The following is a 27464-nucleotide window of genomic DNA, read 5'->3' as shown; positions in this document are numbered from 1 at the left end:
CTGTGGCGAAGATGGTTGGCGCAGGGACATGTGGCACATGCGAGGGGTCCAGGCGCAGCCCGAGTGACGTCAGCACGCGAGGATCGGCGCATCCGCCGCCAAGCGGTGGCAGTCCCGCACGCCACGTCAACCGCCGTTCTTCAGCATGTGCAAGACACCCTGGCTGTTCCAATATCGACCAGAACAATTTCCCGTCGATTGGTTGAAGGAGGCCTGCACTCCCGGCGTCCACTCAGAAGACTACCATTGACTCCACAGCATAGACGTGCACGCCTGGCATGGTGCCGGGCTAGAGCGACTTGGATGAGGGAATGGCGGAACGTCGTGTTCTCCGATGAGTCACGCTTCTGTTCTGTCAGTGATAGTCACCGCAGACGAGTGTGGCGTCGGCGTGGAGAAAGGTCAAATCCGGCAGTAACTGTGGAGCGCCCTACCGCTAGACAACGCGGCATCATGGTTTGGGGCGCTGTTGCGTATGATTCCACGTCACCTCTAGTGCGTATTCAAGGCACGTTAAATACCCACCGCTACGTGCAGCATGTGCTGCGGCCGGTGGCACTCCCGTACCTTCAGGGGCTGCCCAATGCTCTGTTTCAGCAGGATAATGCCCGCCCACACACTGCTCGCATCTCCCAACAGGCTCTACGAGGTGTACAGATGCTTCCGTGGCCAGCGTACTCTCCGGATCTCTCACCAATCGAACACGTGTGGGATCTCATTGGACGCCGTTTGCAAACTCTGCCCCAGCCTCGTACGGACGACCAACTGTGGCAAATGGTTGACAGAGAATGGAGAACCATCCCTCAGGACACCATCCGCACTCTTATTGACTCTGTACCTCGACGTGTTTCTGCGTACATCGCCGCTCGCGGTGGTCCTACATCCTACTGAGTCGATGCCGTGCGCATTGTGTAACCTGCATATCGGTTTGAAATAAACATCAATTATTCATCCGTGCCGTCTCCGTTTTCCCCCAACTTTCATCCCTTTCGAACCACTCCTCCTTGGTGTTGCATTGTCACTGTCAGTCAGTGTATACCACTCCCCCCTCGCCCCCACCCCAAAGGGGGCTGAACTTGGACTTTAAAAACATTGGAGTGTCACTATTCATCTCAGCGACCCCGAAAAGTATGAATTCGACACTATTTTCATTTATTTTTATATATGACCCCCTCGCCCCCCCGCCCCCGGGGTGTTTGGGATGTCTTACCCCCACGCGGTTTGTCTCCTGATACCAAGTCATAAGTGTATCAAATTTGGTTGAAATCGCTCCAATGGTTTGGGAGGAGATGTGGTACAAACCCACCCACCCACCCACATACATACAATGACTTTTATATATATATATAGATTTTACTTCGTCTCACTTCGTACCATTAGGGGCCGATGACTTAGATCAGGGCCTCTCGAACGCCCAAAATCTGACGCGTGCAAACTGAGGCGCAGAATTCCTGTGGATAGTGCATCGGTCCCACTCGGCTCGGCTCGGACCAACGCTTCATCTCTGGGCTACTAGGCTAAGCTCGGCTCAACTCGGCTCGGATTTGGAGCGCTACGGAGCAAGCGAGGAAGAGGGAGACAGGCAGAGCGAGCGAGACAGTCGCGGGGAAAGAGAGAGACAACGCTATTGCTCCAAATTGAGGAGTCGGGGTCTGCACTCTGGTCAACCAAGCGAAGTCGTCGTCTTTTGCACCGTGCACAGTGCTGGCACCAGGTGCATGCACCGTGAGAGGTCCTGACCTAGATGTTAGGTCCCGTTAAACAACAAGCATCATCATCATCATTACATCAGCATCAGCAGCAGCAGCAGCATTGTCTAACCATGAACTTAAAATTCTTCCTTTCGAAAAGCGGGAAATCCACGACCAGTGATTCTATCGCAGGCCACGGAGACTTCATGACTATCTCGACTGTAGTTTCTGATATATCATTTTTTTTCTTTTGTAGACTACATAATTATATTGTTACCAAATAATTAAGATTGGCAGTTGATGGTGGTGGTGGTGGTGGTGGCTAGTGTTTTAAGAGGAAGTACAACCGGACAACCATCCTCTATTTAGCACTAATCAGAGAGAAACAATTGGAAGGGGTTCGACACTTCAAAAACTTAATATTGCCCCACATGACTTCTTTTACGTGCTGGTAAATCTACTGACACGAGGCTGACGTGTATGAGCACCTTGAAATAGATCGGACGTATCGGGGGTCGTACGCGCCAACTTGAGCTCAGAAGGCCAGCGCTCAACCGCCTGAGCTACACTACCCGACAGTATTATAAGTCGGCACCAGTGATGAGTCCTAATTAAGTCCATCATCTTTGTTTTTCAATACCCACATAACTATACTAATGGCACTTCATTGGAATTACAGCGATGTGAAGAGAATTCTGAATGTTTACTGTATAGTGTGCTTAATGACAGATTAAGTAGCTGACATGTTGATGACAAATGGAACAATTTAATATGGGAATGTGGGGACGAATATGGATTACCTCCCTCATGCTAAGGAAGTGCGATCCATATTCAGTTTCACCTATTCAGGAGATTGGAATTGAAAGCTCCAATTTGTGTGGCACTCTGCAGCGGACGTGAGACCGTCGTTGTTATGTTAATACACCAAGTAATATTCATGAGTAACATAAATAAGTCATTAATTGGGAAGAGATTTAGTGATCGTGTCCAACATGTAGCAGGACATCTTTACGACATCCTAGTAATCAGAAACATTCCTCTACCCATCCTCTCCTCTACAAGGAGATTAGTTTACACTCAAGTGGTTCGGGCAAACTTATGTCTGCTGAGGGCACTAAAATCACAGAATGAGGTGGTTGAATCAGTGGACCTTTTTCACTCACCTCCGTCTAAAATTAGACGGGTCCAAGTGACCTCAAGAATGTAAGGTCCTCTCTGTAAAATATAATTATAAATATGCGTATGCAAATGTCTGTAGATTTAGTTGAATCATGACAATGTAATGAAATGGCATACGGCTTTTAGTGTCAGGAGTGTCCGAGGACATGTTTGGCTTGCCAAGTGCAGGTCTTTCGATTTGACTCCCGTAGGTGACCTGCGCGTCGTGATGAGGATGAAATGATGATGAAGACAACCCATACACCCAGCCTCTTTGCCAGCGAAATTAACCAATGATGGTTAACATTTTCGACCGTGCCAGCAATCGAACCCAGGACCCCTGAGATCAAAAGCCAGCACGCTAACCATTTAGCCATGGAGCCGGACATCACGACAATAATTTAAGGAGATTCGTTTCTATTTATTTTAGGTGTTGTAAATGTGTGTATACAGGGTGGCCAGAAACTACGTGAACCAAGTATATGATCGTTAGAGGGTTGGCCATACTGATACGTAATTTGAAAAAAATACGTCGATATCTCGCGCCGTTGTCCTTTTATCAGCAGCTGAAGTTAGCCAATCAGATCGCTTCGCGGTCGCTTTCAAATGCCACGAACCTACTACGTTGGCGAAGCAGGGTGAGAGGTGATACTCCCACGTGGCGCGTCCCAGGTGGCGGACAGGAGGGTCCTAACCGACTTGCCGGCGGACTTGAGCGAAATAAAATAGCTCTCGCGGACCAAACACACATCCCCCTGTGGGTGGGGGACGCAGGCGAAGAATACACACACGGTATCTCCTGCCCGTCGTAAGAGGAAACTAAAAGGGGGCGACCAAGGGATGATAGAATTAGTACCATGAGGTAAGAGGTAAGGGTTATTCTGCCCGAAGGCAGGTCCGAACCTCCGCAGAGGTGTTCCTGAGCCGGAGTTTACGTGCGGTAGGGTGGCCAGTTCCTTTCCGCTCCTCCATTCCCTTACCCCCCCAACAACAGCGCGTGGCAACCCATCCAACTCCTGACCACGCCCAATGTTGCTTAACTTCGGAGATCTCACGAGATCCGGTGTTTCAACACGGCTACGGCCATTGGCTTAGAACCATGAAACTACTTGTAATTAGTACCACCACGTGGGGAACACCATGGGTCGCTTTTACTTGCGCGTAGGGGTCCGACACCTCAAGTTGAAGTAAAACTCGTAAATTGCTCCTCTTTCAATAAACGAATATTTGCCCCAGTGTGTCCCATTGAATTCCAAATTTATCATAATATTGTGATCTTTTCTACTTTAAAATACTCGAGATTATTTGTCTACTAATGTTATTCCACGCCATCTCTCCACTCACAGCCCGGAACATGCCGCTTAGCCGAGCAGCTCGTCTCCTTATTTACAGATTTTTCCAGTAGTAAAATCACTGATATTAATGAACAATTGGATTGTATTTGGTCATACATTTTCATATTATATTAGGGGTGAAAAGGAGAAAGTGTATAAGTCACTGGAAATGTTTGCAATATTTGTAAATACTACTCCTTTGTTGGAAATCTTCCAGAAGAAACCGTGCTGCTTTCCTTTGTATATTTTCCAGTTCTCAAATCAAGTAGCTCTGTCGAGGGTTCCTTACACTGGAACCTTAATTTAATTGGTTTCCTTTTCTGTCCTTCTTTCTTAATCTGCTTACCCTCCAGGGTTGGTTTTTCTCTCGGACTCGGCGAGGTATCCCACCTCTACCGCCTCAAGGGCAGTGTCCTGGAGCGTGAGGCATTGGGCCGGGGGATACAACTGGGTAGAATGACCAGTACCTCACCCAGGCGGCCTCACCTGCTGTGCTGAACAGGCGCCTTGGTGGGGGATGGGAAGATTGAAAAGGATAAGCAAGGAAGAGCGAAGGAAGTGGCCGTGGCCTTAAGTTAGGTACCATTCCGGCATTTGACTGGAGGAGAAGTGGGAAACCACGGAAAACCACTTCCAATATGGCTGAGGTGGGAATCGAACCCACCTCCACTCAGTTGACCTCCCGAGGCTGAGTGGACCACGTTCGAGCCCTCGTACCACTTTTCAAATTTCGTGGCAGTGCCAGGAATGGAACCCGGGCCTCCGAGGGTAGCAGCTAATCACACTATAATTGGTTTCCTTCCAGTCGAAAGTAGTCGAAATCTTTTGTGAAGTTTATAAAACTACCCTAACCTTTCTCCGGCTCCATGGCTAAAAGTTTAAGTGCTGGCCTTTGGTCACAGGGGTCCCGGGTTCGATTCCCGGCAGGGTCAGGAAGTTGATCCATAATTGGTTAATTCCGCTGGCACGGGGACTGGGTGTATGTGCCATCTTCATCACCATTTCATCCTCATCACGACGTGCAGGTCGCCTACGGGTGTCAAATCAAAAGACCTGCACCTGGCGAGCCGAAGTACTCGGACACATCCCGGCACTAAAAGCCATACATATTTCATTTCCCTAACCCTTAAGAAGCATTATGGACTGAGATTGCCATAAACACTTCAACAAACCTATTAAAGCAATCAATCAATCAATAGTAATAGGACAATCAATCAATCAATCAATCAATCAATCAATCAATCAATCAATCAATCAATCAATCAATCAATCAATCAATCAATCAATACTGATCTGCATTTAGGCCAGTCGCCCAGGTGGCAGATTCCCTATCTGTTGCTTTCCTAGCCTTTTCCTAAATGATTTCAAAGAAATTGGAAATTTATTGAACGTCTCCCTTGGTAAGTTATTCCAATCCCTAACTCCCCTTCCTATAAATGAATATTTGCCCCAGTTTGTCCTCTTGAATTCCAACTTTATCTTCATATCGTGATCTTTCCTACTTTTATAAACGTCATTCAAACTTATTCGTCTACTAATGTCATTCCACGCCAACTCTCCGCTGACAGCTCGGAACATACCACTTAGTCGAGCAGCTCTTCTTCTTTCTCTCAGTTCTTCCCAACCCAAACATTGCAACATTTTTGTAACGCTACTCTTTTGTCGGAAATCACCCAGAACAAATCGAGCTGCTTTTCTTTGGATTTTTTCCAGTTCTTGAATCAGGTAATCCTGGTGTGGGTCCCATACACTGGAACCATACTCTAGTTGGGGTCTTACCAGAGACTTATATGCCCTCTCCTTTACATCCTTACTACAACCCCTAAACACCCTCATAACCATGTGCAGAGATCGGTACCCTTTATTTACAATTCCATTTATGTGAATACCCCAGTGAAGATCTTTCCTTATATTAACACCTAGATACTTGCAATGATCCCCAAAAGGAACTTTCACCCCATCAACGCAGTAATTAAAACTGAGAGGACTTTTCCTATTTGTGAAACTCACAACCTGACTTTTAACCCCGTTTATCATCATACCATTGCCTGCTGTCCATCTCACAACATTTTCGAGGTCACGCTGCAGTTGCTCACAATCTTGTAACTTATTTATCATTCTATAGAGAATAACATCATCCGCAAAAAGCCTTACCTCCGATTTAACTCCTTTACTCATATCATTTATATATATATAAGAAAACATAAAGGTCCGATAATACTGCCTTGAGGAATTCCCCTCTTAATTATTACAGGGTCAGATAAAGCTTCACCTACCCTAATTCTCTGAGATCTATTTTCTAGAAATATAGCAATCAATTCAGTCACTCTTTTGTCTAGTCCAATTGCACTCATTTTTGCCAGTAGTCTCCCATGATCCACCCTATCAAATGCTTTAGACAGGTCAATCGCGATACAGTCCATTTGACCTCCAGAATCCAAGATATCTGCTATATCTTGCTGGAATCCTACAAGTTGAGCTTCAGTGGAATAACCTTTCCTAAAACCGAATTGTCTTCTATCGAACCAGTTATTAATTTCGCAAACATGTCTAATATAATCAGAAAGAATGCTTTCCCAAAGCTTACATACAATGAATGTCAAACTTACTGGCCTGTAATTTTCAGCTTTATGTCTATCACCCTTTCCTTTATACACAGGGGCTACTATAGCAACTCTCCATTCATCTGGTATAGCTCCTCCGACCAAACAATAATCAAATAAGTACTTCAGATATGGTACTATATCCCAACCCATTGTCTTTAGTATATCCCCAAGTGAACACCCCTAACTACCGACTTGGAATATTGTTATTTGAACTCGTGTCTTGGATAGGAAATTTGTATACCTAACTGGTAATAAGAAAAAGTACATGCTCAAGTCACGTGACATCGAAAGTTACGCCCAACTGAACTGCGCTCTCTTGAAGACAAATTTCAATTGCACAGGCCGAAGTCTGAACTGGATGCAGAACGATGAATGATGATGTAGCCTATAACCTTTTAAGTCGTGAAGACCATATGACATCCGTTAATTACACGGTTTAATTTTCTGTAGTAAAACATTCCTCTTCCTTGTTTTCCACCTGCGCTGTGTTCTGTCATGTTGAGTTGCCGATAATTGGCGAACATTTCCCCTCTCGCTATATTTTAAATGTACCGTGCGTGTGTTGTAATGTAGACCTACGAGGCGAGCGCGGTTCATACCTTTTATCTCCTCCCACTTGTTCCCCATTCGATTTTTCATAAAAATGACTTAAATGATGGTCGTTACTGAACCATTGCGTCATTTTGAAAGAACATTATTCGAATATTTTATCCATCGAAAAAGAGAAGAAAATTTAAACTGCGGTTTTGACTGCTTGAATTACTTGGGTGATGTATTGCCGCGCGGAGCATGTTTTATACTAGCTACATCAAATACATCGATCTTTCTGAGGCTGCGTGTATAAAAGTGTCATATTTATAACTTCAGAATTAAGTATCGCCTAGCTCCTACCGGTACAACATGCAGACCGCTCCCTTTGTACACAGCTACTAACTTCATAAGCATTCACAGTTCCTCTACCCATGGTTAGAGGGATATAGACCATTTTTACACCAATTTAATTGGTAGGTGGTGAAAGGAACTAATTCAGTTTTCAAAGTTTTCAGCAGAAACATAAACGTGCATTGTGAATAAAATAGTGTGCTGAACATATTTTTTTTCGCCATTTGATATGTAGCCATCGTGATTATTACGCACTTAAGAGAACCGATATATTCAATGAAGGATTAAAGAAAGGAAAACGTACAACCTGTTTTCCAGTTATTGACCGGGTCAGGGATCTTGCGGCGAGGATAGGAATTATGCCGGCTGCCGAAGCCTGTCACACTCCTCTGGGGCAATGATTAATGACTGACAGATGAAATGAAATGGTAGTGGAGAGTGTTGCTGGAATGAAAGATGGCAGGGAAAACCGGAGTACCTGGAGGAAAACCTACACCATCTCCGCTTTGTCCAGCACAAATCTCACATGGAGTGACCGGGATTTGAACCACGGAACTCAGCGGTGAGAGGCCGACACGCTGCCGCCTGAGCCACGGAGGATACGATTAGAGAAATAATTATTTAAACAAAAACATAGTTCCTTTCTCCTGCCACTGTCGGATTGTTATGTATTTCGGGTAACTTACTCGTGAAAAGTATGTATTTGTTCACAAAATGATGATTTATTGATCAATTGAAAAGTAACGTGAAATAAACCAAATCAAGTATTTTATTACATGGTAATAGAAAAAATATAAATATTATTACAGTGCGAAGTGTTTTTCAAAAGAAAAGTCTTGCTTCAAAACATATTCAGATCACTTCACAACACGACTGAACCATCACTTCTTACGGGTGGCCACTTTAATATCTCCTCGTACAAAAATGTTGTGAGCCTTCTCCTTGAATGTATTTAATCAATATACGAATATCTTCGATTTTATTTTTGTTTACTTTCACTTTCCCTTCTTTGTAAAAAGTGTTTAAGGTCTTAGGGAATTCCGGAACTGTACCTTATTTTTTTCCGGGTTAAAGGAATGATTAACGCAACCGTTTACAAAAGCACTATTCCAAGTTTTATAGAGTCTTACCAGTACTGTTTAAATAGACTCGCTTTCAGTTTATAACTGCTTTTCAGGCACTAACGTCCAACGTCAGTGATTGAAAAATTATTTAAAACCTACTAATCCACATGTGTGTGTCGTCAATATAAACTGCAACCCATATGAAATAAACTGTAAAATAAATTTTAAAAAAACAATGATAGAGTATAGGCTATTTGAACCTAACGATAGACTTTGAAAAAATTTAATAATAACTGTACCGGGCGGTACACCTCCACTCCGCTAATTTAAAATGTGCGCCTGTGGAAACTCCTCTGCTGGAGGAAGTCTGAACTTTATTTACCCTATTAATTTTCTAGTTTCTCAGAAGATGTCACCACCTGGAAATTTTTGAGTTTGTGAACTGTGTCATTTTCGACGTACTTTTGTTTTGCTTGAACACGGCCGACTGGATCTCTCGCTGCGCTCCTTATACCGGCCTTGACAATCGCTTGTGAAGCCCAGCATAAAGCTGTAATTGGAAAGTTTCACCATAATGCCGCTGGAGCGCTGGCCTACTACCCACTGACAGGAAGCTGTATACCGCAAATTGCCGCATTTCCAGTTTTATTTTTTGGTTTTGCTGTCGTAAATGTTGGCAATGTGTTCACAATGAGGTGCTTGTTGGCTTGATAATGAAATCTGATAATTATGCACTAATGAGTTTATTTTTTATTGTATACTGTGTTGATTATATTTTTTTAATTGTGTTTACAAATCTTGGAATTTGAGACAATCTTGTGCACCTTTTCGTACATCGAGCAGAAATTTTATGGAAACAAAAACAAAGTGATTTCTCGCTGTAACTTCGTCCTGAACAAGGATTTTAATTTATGTGCTAATTCGTTTTCTAATGGTGAGTTGATTTGCTTTTCTTTAACTGTGTTAGGAAATATTCGAATATATATTGCTGTGTGCCTTTTCTGTATTCCGAACAGGAAAAAAAAGCAAAGGGACACTATCATTTCACGAATTCTCTGTAGACCAGGACAAAACTACGGAGTGGCTAAAAGCAGGTAACACTCTCGTCTTAGTTTCCCGTTTCTATGTCGGGTATTTACCTTCGTTCTTTCTTTCTCTTTTCTTACTCTGTTTACCCCTCCAGCGTTGGCTTTTCTCTCGGACTCAGTGAGGGATCCCACCTCTACCACCTCAAGAGTAGTATCCTGGAGCGTGAAACTGCGGGTCGGGGGATACAACTGGCAAGGATGACCAGTACCTCGCCCAGGCGGCCGCAACTTCTATGCTGAACAGGGGCCTTGTGTCGGGGATGGGAAGATTGGAAGGCGTATCCAAGGAAGAGGGAAGGAAGCAGCCATGGCCTCAAGTTAGTTACCATCCCGGCATTTGCTTGGAGGAGAAGTGGGAAACTATGGAAAACCACTTCGAGGATGTCTGAGGTGGAAATCGATACCACCCTCTACACAGTTGACCTCCCAAGGCTAAGTGGACCCCGTTCCAGCCTTCGTACCACTTTTGAAATTTCGTGGCAGGGCCAGGAATCGAACCCGGGCCTCCGTGAGTGGCCGCTAATCACGCTAATAAGGTATTTTAACCCATGAATTTTCTTTCATAGAATAATCCTTTAGGCGGTGTCGTATTTGCCATATGACAGCAACACAACACATTTTTGTTCAAGATAATCTGAACTTTAACATTTAAACATTGGCAAGTAAGAATCACTACTGCTATGACGGTAAGGCCAGCGTATGAAGTGTTGTTACCTGAGCAATAGGGCCGATGACCTAGATGTTAGGCCTCTTTAGACAACAAGCATCATCATCATCGATCAGAGAACAGTTTACATTTTATTTACTCAAAATACTTTTCTCTCACTGAATTTTTATTTAAAATTCTTCTTCTTTCGCTATTTTTTTACGTCGCACCGACACAGATAGGTCTTATGACGCCGGTGGAATAGGAAGGATCGGCCGTGGCCTTAATTGAGGTACAGCCTGATGTGAAAATGGGAAACCACGGAAAACCATCTCCAGAGCTGCCGACAGTGGGGTTCGAACCCACTATCTCCCGGATGCAAGCTCACAGCTCCACGCCGCGCGGCCAACTTGTTCCACCCTACTGCATTTCAAGTAAAATTTATTTTCTGAATTTAGCATGGCCAGTTTGCCCGGTTTTTAATATTCTAGTGAAAGGTATGAATGGAATGTAATCTGAAACTATATATATTGAAATTAACATTTAAACATGTTTGAGTCAATATATTTATGTTCTGCATACAACGAATATGGAAAAAGTAAGACTTTTATGTTTTGTCCAGCCCCCTTCCTGAGAGCAGCGCTTGAAGAATTTTAAAACTCTAATTGAACAATGACTCTTAATCTCAATATTAACATCAGAAGACAAAAGCATCGTGGTAAGTTCTGCTATGTATCTAAATGCCATGATAATAAAAACGATTACTATTATTCCTCACAATTAAGGAACGTCAGTTGGACTACTCCATCCTCCGCAGTTTCATTTCACGACGTTGTTTTGGCACATATCAATAAAAGTAGCCTTTAGGATTAATCATTTTAACAATATTAGTCAATGTAACACACTATTTTATTCCCTAAATTAAGATACATCGGCAATCAGAGTCAATATCAGAACGTCAGCTGGACTAAGTCATCTCACCCCAGTTTCATTTCACGACATCATTTTGGCAAATATCAACGAAAGTAACCTTTAAGATTAATCATTTTAACAGTATTAACCCATGTAATATTCTCCATAGCTCTAAGTTACGATAAATCGGCAACCAAAGTCAATATATTTTCCATAAAGAAGTATGCATTTCTACCGAAAATAGGTCGGCCGCCAGCGCCACGTGTCGAGTTGTGTAACTACTCCGATTACAGTGCGTGGACCCGATTGTCAAGGCCGGTAAGGAGCTAGCTAGAGCGACGCATCAAGTCGGCCGTGGCTTGAAGTAAGAAGTGTGAACTTTCTCTTCTAGAGGACACCACTGAAAAACTACAATAGTGCACCCTAGTGGGAAGAAAAATAACTGTTCTTTGGAGAAAATTTTATTTCAAAAGTTTGTTCTTTGTTAAATTTCTTTCTGTTATTGTTTAAGTTGGCTGTATACCCCTCTCTTTCCCCTTGTTTTGCATTTGACCAATCCCGAATTTCTGTTATTAATTTCTGACCAATCATTGGTATCTTCCCCCAACTTGAATATGTTTCTATACCCTAGCCACCGGGCGAGTTGGCCGTGCGCGTAGAGGCGCGCGGCTGTGAGCTTGCATCCGGGAGATAGTAGGTTCGAATCCCACTATCGGCAGCCCTGAAGATGGTTTTCCGTGGTTTCCCATTTTCACACCAGGCAAATGCTGGGGCTGTACCTTAATTAAGGCCACGGCCGCTTCCTTCCAACTCCTAGGCCTTTCCTATCCCATCGTCGCCATAAGACCTATCTGTGTCGGTGCGACGTAAAGCCCCTAGCAAAAAAAAAATATATACCCTAGCCAATAAAAAGTTTGTGGGAGGGTGTTTTCTTTCCCCTAACACCTAGAACCTTCCGCGAGAGGATATAAACTGCTGATTTTTGGGTCTCCGGGCCACTTCTGTTCCATCTTTCAGTGTATTAAGTACATAGCAGGAGGCGGGAAGCGCCTCTTTCTCCGGCAGCGGTCAACTATAAGGTAATGGCCGATTAATAAATTCTTTCTTTGCTAGCTCAGCAGTTTAACTCTCGGCGCGGGTGCGAAGCGTTCCACCATGTAACCTTTTCCTAAAATGTAAATGTAACTACTCTTTTCATCTGTTCTCTTGGAAAGCTACATTCTGGGATAGAGAGTGCTAACCCTCTCGAGCTCCCACTCATATTGTTTTGAGGTGAACTTATTTTTCTCAACCTATTCCTCGTTAATGTAAAACAAATAGTTCTCTTCTTAAGTCACCTCTTTAGTATGGGATTAGCCCTTGTATTAACGGCCTAGCGCCAAGTAGGTCTTAATCTAGTGTATTAGGAGTGCAAGTTCGCCTCCTCTCAAATTGTTATTTTAGAGGTCATTTAATTAACATTCTTTTCGTTTAATAGACCTCAGTAGATTGGGTATTTTACCCCTGTGTTTATGTCCGTTGAGGACAGCTTGAAGGTGGAGTTTGGTGTGGCCTGGGAGAGGCTTAAATTTGAGAGCGAGTGGCTCTTTTGAAAATTGTATGTTGTATGCCTCGAGGAGGCTTTTCAGTGTAATTTGGAGCAAGGGCTCCTAGGTATGAATGGGGTTTTCTGCCCCTCTGTTAAAACTTGTGTTTGGGGTAAAACTGAGCTGATTGCCCAATCATTGTGAACTCGGGGCGCGAAGCCCAAATTCTGTAAATATTGTAACTACCTTATCTTGACTTGCTATTCTGTACCTGCCATGCTTGTTACTTATTTATTTTGAAAAGAAAATATAACCGTATTAAATTTTAAATTTACTTTACAGGCACTATAATTTCGTAGCTTGAGATCCATTCACACCCGCACCTTCTTTCACCTCTACCTACCGCTAAAACACGGTAACAATAACTATAACATACATCATCATTATAGACCGTTATATCCTTAAGCGTTCAGTCTGCAAGCCTCTGTGAATATAATGTACGTCGCCGCAATCCCCTATTTGCAGCTAGTGCTGTGGCCTCATTTAGTTCTACAACTCTTATCTTTAAATCATTAGAAACTGCGTCTAACCATCGTCGTCTTCGTCTCCCTCTACTTCTCTTACCCTCCATAACAGAGTCCATTATTCTCTTAGGTAGCCTATCCTCTTCCATTCGCCTCACATGACCGGACCACCGAAGCGGGTTTATGCGTACAGCTCCATCCATCTACTGTAGATCATTCCTAACTCAGCCTTTATTTCCTCATTCCGAGTACCCTCTCGCCATTGTTTACACCTGTTTGTACCAGCAATCATTCTCGCTTCTTTCATGTCTGTTACTTCTAACTTATGAATAAGATATCCTGAGTCCACCCAGCTTTCGCTCCCGTAAAGCAAATTTGGTCTGAAAACAGACCGATGTAAGGATAGTTTCGTCCGAAAGCTGACTTCCTTCTTACAAAATACTGTTGATCGCAACTGCGAGCTCACTGCATTAGCTTTACTGCACCTTGATTCAATCACACTTAATATACTACCATCCTAATAATAATAATAATAATAATAATAATAATAATAATAATAATAATAATAATAATAATAATAATAATAATAATAATAATAGCCCTGTTGTGTAGAGGTAGCGTCCTGTCTCTTATTTGAAAGCCCTGGGTTCGTTTTCCGGCCAATTGAAGGATTTTAATTTTGGACTGAGCAGTAGAACGGGGTTCATCTGATACGAGATTTTTCTTAAACACTTACAAAGGGAGGTCACGATGTTCGTATCACCGATTTTGTTCAAAATTTGTAGGTTGGTAGTACTGCATCACAAAAATACACTGACAAAGTAGTAGCGCGCAAGTCTCAAGCATTTTCGAAAAAAGCTACTTTAAAAATGTCGAAAAAATTTACGAGTGGTTAGGCATGCCAGGTACCATCAAGCGAGAGACTGTGAGTCACACTGCTACCAGCTTTTCACCCCCCTCGTTTCCCCCTTTTTCATCTATTACAAATTTATTTTCTTCTATTACTGTAAAAAAATAGTTTTAACAAGTTTCTTTCCCAATAATTCGGCCTCTTCTGTAATCTATACAGAGTTGCCGAGATCCAGTTAGCGATTTATACAAAGAAGGTGCTCGACGTAAGCCATGGCCCTTTTCAACTGTTTATTTGTGGTTTGCTCTCCAGGGAACTCGTTTGCACTTTGCGCAGCTTCACAATCAAAAACACTTCCGTTCGAACATAATTCAACCTGCGAGATCTCCATGATGAGTACATCTGGTTACATCGCACAAAACCGTTACACGACACAACGCGGTCGGACAGTGACTAACTGTTGCTCTCATTCGCAACGCGAGGAGAAAGGGGATCGGGAAATGTCAGGAAAAACAAAGCTGAGACGAGCGTGACATGAACTCGCCATCTTCATAACTGAAGTGGAGAACCTTAACCACTCGACCACCGCACCACAGTGTCCCGTTTGATGGTACCTGCGTACTAAACCTCTCGTAACTTTTCTCGACATTTTGAAAATAGCTTTTCTTGGACATTTTTGAGAGTTGCGCGCTACTACTTTGCCAGTGTGATTTTGTGATTCAGTACTACCAGCCTACAAAGTTTGAACAAAATCGGTTATGCGGACATCGTGACCTCCCCTTGTTACAGTTGCACAGTGAGAAGATGATGCTACTGACCTAGTGTACATAGACGAACATGGTTACGATGGTGGCGGGAAATGATGACGCTATTGAAGTTAGATCTTTCTTTCTTTCTTAATCTGCTTACCCTCCAGGGTTGGCTTTTCTCACGGACTCAGCGAGGGAACCCACCTCTACCGCCTCAAGGGCAGTGTCCTGGAGCGTGAGACATTGGGTCGGGGGATACAACTGGGGAGGATGACCAATATCTCGCCCAGGTGGCCTCACCTGCTATGCTGAACAGGGGCCTTGCTGGGGATGGAAGATTGGAAGGGATAGACAAGGAAGAGGGAGGGAAGCGGCCGTGGCCTTAAGTTAGGTACAATTCCGGCATTTGCCTGGAGGAGAAGTGGGAAACCACGGAAAACCACTTCCAGGATGGCTGAGGTGGGAATCGAACCCACCACTACTCAGTTGACCTCCCGTGGCTGAGTGGACCCCGTTCCAGCCCTCGTACCACTTTTCAAATTTCTGGCAGAGCCGGGAATCGAACCCGGGCCTCCGGGGGTGGCAGCTAATCACACTAACCACTACACCATAGAGGCGGGCACCATATCATCTGCAAATCGTATACTCTCTACTCTCCTACTTCCAACACAAACTCCACTTTTTCCATTAAAACTTTCATCGATTATACCTTCGAGATAGATGTTGAGCAGTGTCGGTGATAAAGAGCAGCCCTGTTTTACCCAAACCAAACCAAACCCCATGGCACAACAGCCCAGAAGGGCCATGGCATGGCCCGAAGGCCTGCAGATTATGAGGTAACGTGTGGTCAGCTCGACGAATCCCCTCGGCCGTTATTCTTGGCTTCCAAGACCGGGGCCGCCATCTCACCGTCAGATAGCTCCTCAGTTGTAATCACTTAGGTTGAGTGGACCTCGAACCAGCTCTCAGATCCAGGTAAAAAATCCTGAGCTGGCCGGGAATCGAACCCGGAGCCTCCGGGTAAGAGATAGACACGCCACCCCTACACCACGTTAGAACTAATTCATTCCTTAGTATTATTTCCTGCTTTTTTAAGTATTCACTTGGTCTGAATAGATTATTTTTTATTTAAGAAATTAAAATCGAGACTTTGACGGAAAATGAGAAGTGACAAATGCCACTGCTAGGTCATAACCATTATAAAATTGGCCATGGGATCCATACCAAATATTTAACTCCATGCCAACCTCACTGTGGACATTTTACGTAATGTAACATACAATGAATACCAAGAAATACTTTAATTGGCATTGGGGTAAGAAGTGGTTTCAATTGTTCGTTCTTCTCTCATTGGTAGTATTGCTTGGTACACAGAGCCGTCCACTGGAAGTAATTTTCAGAACTTGCTGCGATTTTAGGCCCTTACAACTGTATATCATTGTTCCCTTCACACTTCTTCCACTAAATTGACTCTCTTTAAGCTTCGTTTCGATTGAATTATTCATTTTAGTTTGTCTTTAGGTGTCCTTTCTCCATTTTTCATTTGTCAAATATTAGTTAAAATGAAGTAACATCATTGGGTGCTCTTTTTCCAAATCCGAATTTGTTAAGTAGTTGTTTTAAACAATTAGAATGATTAAACCTTCATTTCAATTAAACTATTTCTTATTGGTACCTCTGTTCTATATTTTCGGAATTTTACGAAAATTTGCCTATTATGAAAGTGCGGCCCGCGATAATGCACAAGGTTTCCAATGTGGCCCTCGAGACCTTACTGAAAACCCCTGGGGTAGAATCTGGAAGGAGTAGGAGAGTGATCCCATGGCTACCACCTGCGGACATCCATGGACCTGACTGTTGTTGGTTCATGGCATTGTCTTCGCAAGGAAGTTGATATACGACATATAAGCACGTAGCGGACTGCTGTCGAGTAGTTCTAGGAACTCATACTGAGGTGTCTCTTATCACCACCAGACGCTGCAGGTACACCTGGCCTCTCCCAGGCGTCTCGATATTTCACTCAAGGCGGTCACCACGCATTGTGATAGCCACTCGGCCATGGCATTCGGAACTGAAGTGTGACTCCGACTTGAACTTATTCTGAAGGAACATGCATTTATGAAGGGTAGAATATATTCTGAACATGATAGCTTGATCATAAAATATTCTGTACCGAGCTCGATAGCTGCAGTCGCTTAAGTGCGGCCAGTATCCAGTATTCGGGAGATAGTAGGTTCGAACCCCACTGTCGGCAGCCCTGAAAATGGTTTTCCGTGGTTTCCCATTTTCACACCAGGGAAATGCTGGGGCTGTACCTTAATTAAGGCCACGGCCGCTTCCTTCCCACTCCTAGCCCTTTCCTGTCCCATCGTCGCCACAAGACCTACCTGTGTCGGTGCAACGTAAAGCAACAAGAAAAAAAAAACCTGTCAAATTTCCCCTAAGGGAAATCAAATACACTGGAACCTCGATATCTCAAATCATCTCGGGAGCTCAATTTTATTTCGAATTATCGAAATTTCGAGATATGGAGAATATTCGGGAGATAGTAGGTTCGAACCCCACTATCGGCAGCCCTGAAAATGGTTTTGCATGGTTTCCCATTTTCACACCAGGCAAATGCTGGGGCTGTACCTTAATTAAGGCCACGTCCGCTTCCTTCCCACTCCTAGCCATTTCATGTCCCATCGTCGCCATAAGACCTATCTGTGTCGGTGCGACGTAAAGCAACTAGCAAAAAAAAAAAAATATATATATATATGGAGAATATCGTTCTTGAGTATGTAAAGCACATAATTGAATCATATTTATCCACGGGCTTATACTGCCTGGGAGACTGATTACCTTGGATCGAGTAGGGGTATTTCAGTCACCTTGACAAAGAATACAGCAATGTATTCGAAACGTCGGCAAACTGTACGTAATGTACAGAAAACAACAACACAGTTCAACCCGGAAAATAAACTAAATAATTCTACACGCCGTGTAAGCTTCCTCTCCAAGATTTAACAGTATTTAAAAATATACAAACAAACTCTATTTTACGGCATCACTTTAATTTTAACCCTTATTACAGTAACTTCTTAGAAGACAGTACAAACAGTAGTGAAACAAGAAACATACCTCCGTTAACATCTTTGGAAAAAATCCGTTAGTCTCTTCCGTTTATTATTGTTAATCTTTCCTCCCTTCACGTTGAAACTTCTCGTCAATACCACGTAGTCGAGATTCGTAAATGGAGCTTGTCATTCGTGACTTTGGGGGGTTGCTTTCGTACGTGACCGGTAATTAATTAACACCCGAGAAACAGCGACGCTTCGGCAATTTTCCGATCACTAGAAGTTTTAGTTTTTCGGTTTCCGTCATATTAGCTGCCAGCATCACTGTAACCGTTTCTTTACTTGTTAACTGTTCCTCACAAACCACAAATGCGATATTGCACAGTTAATGCCGCACAAAATTCGAATTACAGAGTATATTTTGTCATCCTCTGTGGTTTAGTGGTTAGCGTGATTAGCTGCCACCCCCGGAGGTCCAGGTTCGATTCCCGGCTCTGCCACGAAATTTGAAAAGTGTTACGAGGCCTGGAACGGGGTCCACTCAGCCTCGGGAGGTCAATTGAGTAGAGGTGGGTTCGATTCCCACCTCAGCCATCCTGGAAGTGATTTTCCGTGGTTTCCCACTTCTCTTCCAGGCAAATGCCGGGATGGTACCTAACTTCAGGCCACGGCCGCTTCCTTCCCTCTTCCTTGTCTATCCCATCCAATCTTCCCATCCCTCCACAAGGCCCCTGTTCAGCATAGCAGGTGAGGCAGCCTGGGCGAGGTACTGGTCATACTCCCCAGTTGTATCTATCCCCCGACCAAGAGTCTGAATCTCCAGGACACTGCCCTTGTGGCGGTAAAGGTGGGATCCCTCGCTGCGTCCGAGGAAAAAACCGACCCTGGAGGCTAAACAGATTACGAAATGTTTGCTTCGAGAAATTGTGAAATTCGTGAAACCGAATTTCGAGTAAAAGAGAAATAAATACACGCGAAGAATAGGTCAGACGGCCGGGAAATTTAAGTTACTTCGAGATACTGAACATTCGAGTGATGGAGGTTCGAGATATCGTGGTTCAACTGTAATCATACATAACCATAAATGAAACTCGAAATGATAACGATTTATTTATATGTTTCTGAATAATCATTTTTGAGAGACGTCTCTATGGAATTTGGAGTCGATAAGTTGAGGATTCAGTGCAACGAACGGAAGAAATTGACTCTGGACCTAAGAAACTACCACGAATTGAATAATTAGTTCTCTGTAGCATGGCGAGATGAGGTATCTTTGATAATAGGAGCCTTCTGTATGTCTCTCGGTCATGGCCATCCATCACTACACAACATCAACTCAGTCCGGCCCCGCGGTGTAAGGGGCAACGCGTCCACCTGTCACCCGGCGGCCCCGGATTCGATTTCCGGCCGGGTCAGGGTTCTTTAATTGTAACTGATTAATATCCTTGGCCTGGGGACTGGGTGTTTGTGTCGTCCTTGACATTCCTTGCCTCACACTCAACACATCCGCAATTCCACTTACACGCAGGTTCTTCTCAAATGGTGCAAGTAGTGGCAAAAGATCTCCATAGGTCGACGCCACGAACAAATATTAAACGAATAAACATCGCCTCACATATTTTTTGCATCGCTAATTTCCGAAGAGGCCTGCTGCAGGTCTTTCGAGTTGACGCCCGTGTGAGAATAGCCCCTATCTATGATGAATTGCAATGCTGAAGACGGTACACACACTCATCCTCCGAGATATTTTAATAACCAATGAAGGTTAACCCCTACGGTGCCATGTTCGACTTCAGTCGAACGGCAATTGCTCTCCGCTCGCTGCCGACTTTATTCCACGGCTTCACAAGGTTATTACCACGTGTTACCATTTTCGACTTGAGTGAAAAAGGAGGGAAAATAGCGTTTTCACTGGTCTACGTCATGACGCTGCCTAGTGGCGCACCGAAGAAGGTCGGTTTTAAATAGCGCGAGTTGGTGCTAGTCTCCCAGCCCGCTAGTGTATTGTTCGTACGTCGCATCGTTTGTGTGTGGAAGTGGGTGTATTTTAATCACATATAAGTTTTAAAAATCGTAATTTACACTGCACAAGGTGACTTCAGGACATAATGAGTGCACAGCCGAAGAAAAGGAAACCCGAGGACGACATTTCTAAGTGGCTTTCCGAAAGTATGTCAGACATTGACACGGAGGAAGATGATGACGATTTTCTCTGTGACGTGAATAGTGGATCAGAGTTGGATATATTTATCTCGGTGAACAGAACAGACTAATTCAGGAGTTGGTAGAAAGTAGAATTCACAGGTTTAGAATTTTATCTGAACTATATGTCTATAATTTTCGTATAATTTCTATTGCTTCTTTGCGGTGTATACACAGTGTTTCCTTCCACAGTGTCACATACGTATGTTACCATATTACTTTTAGTGTAGTAAGGTTTTTCTGAGAGCATGAACAACAGTTCCAGTAATTTTTTCACAAAATATATTATTCCACATTTTGTTTTTTACATTGTAATCATGCGGTGTGAATATTCCCAAAATATTAATTTTCTATGATTTATAATATTAATTTGATAAGCAAATCACGTTATTTGTCTTATTTGATTCACTTTTCACCGCTTAGTTCCATGTTTTCAGAGTACAATAATTGTATTCTATATTCTAATTAATGTGTATTTTTGTATAATTGGTATTGTCTTTTTGCAGTGTATATATTCAGGTATTTTCCTTGATGTCAGATATTTTTTACATTAGTATTTCCTAGTTTTCTAGAGTAATTATGTGAACAAGAACAGTCAATTACCATTAATTAACCACAGAAGTAAATTTTGTCGTTTTCCCTCTTGTACTTGTTAAGGATGACAATATTATTCTCAAAATATTACTTTAAGGTAGTTTGTCACATTTAAGAAAAGAATCACGTTGTTTGAGGTAAAATTGAATATTCATTTTTCATTGCTTAATTGAACATTTTCGCAGTAAAGCTCCAAACTTTATTCGGCAGCATAGCGGTTAAAATCCCCGATTCGGGTGAGAAACGAACCCAAGAACCCCTGGACTAAACGCCAGCACGCTAACCATTTACAAGTGGAGCCGAACGCTAATTTCAGGTTACCCCAAGTCATATGGTTGATATGTAACATGGATTCCCACATTTTGTATCACTGTGTTCATGAATTTTAAGATGAACCCCGGCCATGAGACATATTTATGTCAATTGTCAAGGTGTAAGAGAAACGCGCTCCTCCAATAATAGGCTGTGATGGAGGGTATGAAGAAAATTAAACTGGGGTTAGGAACAGGTTCGTAGCTAGAATTTCTTTCCGGAGGGGATCCAAAATAAAGTATTATAAAAAAACGAATCCCCATGGTGTAACAGCCCCGAAGGACCATGGCCTAGAAAGCGACCGCTGCTCAGTACAAAGGCCTGCATATTACGGGGTGACGTGTGGTCAGCACGATGAATCTTCTCAGCCGTTGTATTCGGCTTTCTGGACCGAGGCCACTGTCTCACCGTAAGATAGCTCTTCAGTTGTAATCACGTAGGCTGAGTGGACCTGGAACCAGCCCTATGATCCAGGTAAAAGTCCCTGACCTGGGCGGGAATCGAACCCGGTACTTCCGGGTAAGAGGCTGGCACGCTACCCCTACACCGCAGGGCCGGCAGTGATGTATTATTGTTTGGCTAATTTCTAGAATTTCAACTTCCGTAGCGTCGGCAAAAAGTAAATAATTATAGATTCAGTCGCTTAACTGATTGAGACAAATCTTTTTCTTTTTGCTAGTGGTTTAACGTCGCACTAAAACACCGAAAGTTTTCTGTTGACGCAAGATGGTTTTCCATGGTTTCCCCACTTTCACACCAGTCAAATGCTGGGGTTGTACCATAATTAGGCCACGGTCGCTTCTTTCCCAATTCCAGCCGTTCTCTATCCCATCGTCGCCAGAAGACGTATCTGTGTCCGTGCGACATAAAAGCAAAATGTTTAAACGTATTATCATTTACGTTAACGAAGAGTGGTTGGTATTTTATTTATGTGAACATAGTAGGTAATGAGCTCCAATTTCAATATTCAGGGCAATTGTTACATATGTGCTTGCCTTAAGACCACTGTCACCACCGAACTTGATCTACCTTCTACTCGAAGGATTAAAATACACTAATCAATCAATCAATCAATCAATCAATCAATCAATCAATCAATCAATCAATCAATCAATCAATCAATCAATCAATCAATCAATCAATCAATCAATCAATCAATCAATCAATCAATCAATCAATCAATCAATCAATCAATCACCACTGATCTGCATTTAGGGCAGTCGCCCAGGTGGCAAATTCCCTGTCTGTTGTTTTCCTAGGGTTTTCTTAAATTTTTGTAAAGAATCTGGAAAATTATTGACCATCTCTCTGAGTAAATTATTCCAATCTCTGACTCCCCTTCCTATAATATAATATTTGTTCCAATTTGTCCTCTTGAATTCCAACTTTATCTTCATATTGTGATCTTTCCTACTTCTAAAAATATCGCTCAATCTTATGCATCTACTAATGCCATTCTACGCCATCCCTCCACTGACAGATCGGAACATACCACTTAGTCAAGCAGCTCGTCTCCTTTCTCCCAAGTCTTCCCAGCCCAAACTTAGCAACATTTTTTGTAACTCTACTCTTTACTCGGAAATGACCTAGAACAAATCGAATAAATGGAATGTTTTCCAATTCACGAATCAATTAGCAAATAAGTCAGCTAAGGATAACATGATGGCAAGAATAATTGACGCTCAAACACATTTTAGTGAAAAATGGAATGGTATGTGTGGGTACTTTAAGGCAGAAACTGGTTCCAGGAAGGACATTTCAGTTATCATTAATGAACAAGGCGAGTGTGCATGCGAGGATCTTCAGAAGGCAGAACTGTTCAGTCAGCAGTATGAATTGGTTACAAGGATGATGTCCGGATAGAAAAGGTAACTATTACTAACGAAGTATTAACATTTACCTACGATAACAATGACATTTACAATAAGATACAAAATTTTAAAGTAGGAAAGCAGCTGGAATTGATAAGATTTCTGGGTATATACTTAAGACAATGGGTTTGGGCATAGTACGATTGGGTTAACAATACCCAGACGGTCTGTGTTGGTCACTTGAACTAGTTATTCGCTATCAGACAAGGTCGACACCACGTGCTGATGCAGACAATGCTCACTCCTACAGTACGTGTCACACAATGTTTGGAACAAGAAACATTGCAACCGACACTTGAGTACAGCATGTTGTGATGTGTGTTCCAATCCATATGTGGGTAAGTTATATTATTTACTTGATAACATAATTACTTTGTGCAGGCAAATTTTGTAATAGCATTGCCAGTTTTAGCATATCTGTATTACTATATATGGTGTGATTAAAACATAGATTGTTGGTTCTTTACTGGAAGTGACTTTTCGTTAAAACGTGGACCTAAATCGTATCTAGAATTCCATGCTGCTTTATTTATTTTTACAAGTTGTTTTACGTCGCACCGACACAGGTAGGTCTTATGGCGACGATCGGACAGGAAAGGGCTAGGAGTGGGAAGGAAGCTTTTTCTTTGCTTTACGTCGCACCGACACAGATATGTCTTATGGCAACGATGGGACAAGAAAGGCCTAGGAATTGGAAGGAAGCGGCCGTGGTCTGAATTAGGGTACAGCCCCGACATTTTCCTGGTGTGAAAATGGGAAACCATGGAAAACCATCTTCAGGGCTGCCGACAGTGGGGCTCGAACCCACTATCTCCCGATTCCTGGAGTCTGGCCGCACTTAAACGACTGCAGCTATCGAGCTCGGTATGCTGATTTAAAAGAACAGTGTATAGTAAATGAACTTTTAGGTTAACATCACTTATCATCATAGCTACTATCACGACAGCAGAGGCATCATTCTTTAATAATAATAATAATAATAATAATAATAATAATAATAATAATAATAATAATAATAATAATAATAATAATAATAATACATTTAATTATTAATTTAATGTACCTGTTTCTAACTTTGTAATTCAGACTCTCTGGCGTAAATGGGAAACTGCGAGTTACTGTGATGGAGGAAAGTGTTGTGTGCGGTGTGCGAGTTGCAGGAATGTTCAGGACAACACAAACACCCAGTCCCCGAGGAAAGGGAATTAACCAGTGACGGGAAGAGTACAAACAAATTAATTGGGCTGGTTAATAGTTATATGAGGAATATTTTACTCGCTTACTTTTCTTTGGCGCGAGGGGAACAATTCCCAAATCTTTCGTGACATGCCAACAAAAATATCAACTGTCGAGATATCTACAAGATGAAACAGTCATCTCAATAATCAAATACTCCGTCTCGACTCTTCGAAGGGTGATAAGTTATATCCAGCGAAGCATCATTGAAGTACTTCCCAGTACAAGAGTTTGCCTCAGCTATGCTGCTCTTCTCCATCATTGTATGTATATTTTCAAGTAATCCTTTCATTACAGAATCTAGAATCTTTCAAACTCTAATCTGTTCAGCGTTGTCATTAAAATGTGGCCCTCCCCTTTCCATTTTTGATTCCCAGGAGCAATGATTCTTCGAAATCATTTATATGGCATTCATGTCTTTTAACAAGGTTAATTATAATCTATATTGTTTTTAAGATTAAATTGATTTATCATCCGACATGAAAACAAGATACTGTGCATTGCTCTGTGTCATTTGGCAAACTTAGAATGTGCTGGGTCAAATTAAATAAATAAATAAATAAAATAAATAAATAAATAAATAAATAAATAAATAAATAAATAAATAAATAAATAAATAAATAAATAAATAAATAAATAAATAAATAAATAAATAAATAAATAAATAAATAAATAAATAAATAAATGTCCCAACAAGTATTCAGTAGAATTATAATTAAAATTACAATTACTTTACTGAACGCTAGTCATAAGGAAATCACTGGCTACTTCCCCTCCCCCCCCCCCCCCCCGCAGAGTTTTCAAGGAAAATACATTACTTCATTTTGTGCGTGTTTCTTTATCATAGCAACATTAAGGGGCTGTCACTACTAGGTGAGATTAAATATGATACTTTGCAACTTTCGAAATTTTTGCCATGTTTATTTTAGTTAACGACTTTTAGTGTTTCAAATCATTTTTCATTTACTTTGCAAATAAGTTAATTGGTTCTTGTGTTTCTCATCGCTAAGCCTTGACAGTTCTTCGGGAAAGGACACCTTTGCATTACTGAAAAGACGCTCTATGGGTAACAAAGTACCTCATCCAGAACTGGTGAAGTTAATGGTTCTGCTGTATTAGAACTGAAAAATTATCATCCTCATCATCATCACGATTTATTTTTCTAGCCGGGCGGAGCGGCTCAGACGGTTGAGACTCTGGCCTTCTGATCCCAACTTGGCAGGTTCGATATTGGATCAGTCCGGTGGTATTTGAAGGTGCTCAGATATGACTACCTCGTGTCGGTGGATTTACTGGCACCTAACAAGAGCTTCTACGGGACTAAATTCCGGCATATTAGAGACTCCGAAAATCGTAAAAGTAGTAGGTGGGATGTAAATCCAATAACATTATCATTATTATTATTATTATTATTATTATTATTATTATTATTATTATTATTATTATTATTATGCGTGAATGGTCCCTTTCGGAACACACGAAGCTTTATTTATGATTCCGTTTGTGGAGGATCCAGAGTCTTTCATTTGTTCACTAAAGATCATCTTCCTTTCTTTTGTCCACTTGGTACCTGCTCTTTTTGGTACTTCATTCTGTGGAGTAATTTCGTACTTGTCAATTTTCTTTCTATATGTATTTTGATTCAAAATTTCCTCAGGTTAAATTTGTGCGTTCTTCGTGTCCGCTTTTGTTTGCTGTGTCCAAGGGAAATTCTTCAGTTTATCAAATCTTTCAAGAATTTGGTGGGTTAGCCTGGTTTCTGGAAGCCTCTTAACATGTCCATAAAATTTTAGCCTTCTTTTCCTGAGGTCTGCCGCAATATTAGATAATTTTTCTGTGGATTTCCGAGATTGCAGGCGGTAGCCTTCTTCCGTGTGTCTTGGTCTTAAAATTTTCCTCATGATATTTCACTCTTCTTTTAGAATATGTCCGAGGTCGCCCTTTTATGAAGCGTTAGAGTTTCCCGTGCATATAAAGCCTCAGGTTTCATGGCAGTATTGTAATGTTTAATCTTAACGTATTATTATTATTATTATTATTATTATTATTATTATTATTATTATTATTATTATTATTATTATTATTATTATTATTATTATTATTATTATTATTATGCACCAAACGTATAATGAGTACTTATGCTGAGTTTCCCAAAATTATTTGATCAGTAAAAGAAATGTCCCTCTGGAATTACGCAGACGCCCGAGACATGGACCTATATGCTTTAAAGGAAAGGACTTGGCTGTATTTTTACGGTGTCTAAACGAAGAAGGAGAGCGTGAAGGGAAAGCGGAGAAGGGAATGCTATAGAAAACTCGTAATTTTATGCGGCGCATTTATTTTCTTGCACGACAGCAAAAATGGCAGTGGAACGAAGACGCTCCAGATTGAGGTCCTGCTAGAGGGCAGGGCAGCGTGTATCACCCACCTGGAAAACACTGGACACAAGAGATCTCGAGAGTTGGCAACGTGAAACGGGGTGCGTTACAGATTTCTATTTGGGCTTCATTAGAAGGTTGAAAGTTATGTAAACAATGGAAATAGGACAATTAATAATAATAATAATAATAATAATAATAATAATAATAATAATAATAATAATCCATTGGTTATGAACTATAATATAAGGAAAAATTTACATCATAGATGATAGAAATTTTATATGAATTGTGAGCTAAACCCGGAGCTTTCTTAGTATAATCGATTGAATTTTGTATTCGCTGCAAGTACTTACGTGCAAAATGTAATGGCTTTAATAAATTTTCCCAAGATAAATTGAAAATAAACTGGATTTGATAATCATTACTGTAACGGGGTATCCGTGGAAAGCAGAGGTGAAAGTAGGTGTTGGGGTGAATAGGTCTAACTACAATATCAAAATTAATTAAAACGTAAACTGAAGGTTATATTTTAGGAACTTCAAACTTAACAATTTTTCAGAACAATAAAACATCTTAAAACAAGTCTAGGAACAGACAAGATAAGTGATCATAACAGATCCTGGGCTTCAAGCCCTCGCTTTATATTTCCTGAGCTCCTAGCTCAAATTTACAAAAGAACACAAATTATTCAGGGGTGGAAATCCCCTAATTCAACAGCACTTGCTCTTCACAATCTAAATAACAAGCCTTCCAGAGACACTCTTTACGATTACAAAACT

This window comes from Anabrus simplex, chromosome 1 (genome assembly GCF_040414725.1).
Source record: "Anabrus simplex isolate iqAnaSimp1 chromosome 1, ASM4041472v1, whole genome shotgun sequence".
In the NCBI taxonomy this organism is placed as follows: Eukaryota; Metazoa; Arthropoda; class Insecta; order Orthoptera; family Tettigoniidae; genus Anabrus; species Anabrus simplex.
Note: the sequence above shows the minus strand (reverse complement) of the source record.